Below are 452 nucleotides of genomic sequence, written 5' to 3'. Positions count from 1 at the left end.
AGTTGGCAATTTACACACAATTCATGTGTGAAACAGCGACGTGAATTAGAAAGACATTATAGTAATTAGCGGGACCTTCCGGCAGACAACCAATCAGAACAAGAGCTTGTGTGAATATTCATAAGGTCCTGCTATTACACAGAGTTGCCACCGGGGGCACTGTGGCGATACACAGATTATACACAAAATCTGGTTTATGTGTATTAAACGGACATCTCGTTTTTTTTGCATTTTTGGGGTTATTGGACCAATAGAAACCTTTCTACGCTTTTAGATTTTTGTCAAAATTAGCAGGACACCGCCCCTGTCCCGTTAATTCAAAATGTCCTGCTAGTGTTGCGTGTATTCTGACGAAATGTCCTGCTAAACCACATATACCAACACACACACACACACACACACACACACACACACACACACACACACACACGCACACACACACATTTACACTT

Source organism: Poecilia latipinna, unplaced genomic scaffold (assembly GCF_001443285.1).
Source record: "Poecilia latipinna isolate Pla-1442-1.1 unplaced genomic scaffold, P_latipinna-1.0 Scaffold529, whole genome shotgun sequence".
NCBI lineage: Eukaryota > Metazoa > Chordata > Actinopteri > Cyprinodontiformes > Poeciliidae > Poecilia > Poecilia latipinna.
The sequence above is the reverse complement of the archived record's forward strand: the minus strand, read 5'-3'. Positions refer to the sequence as shown.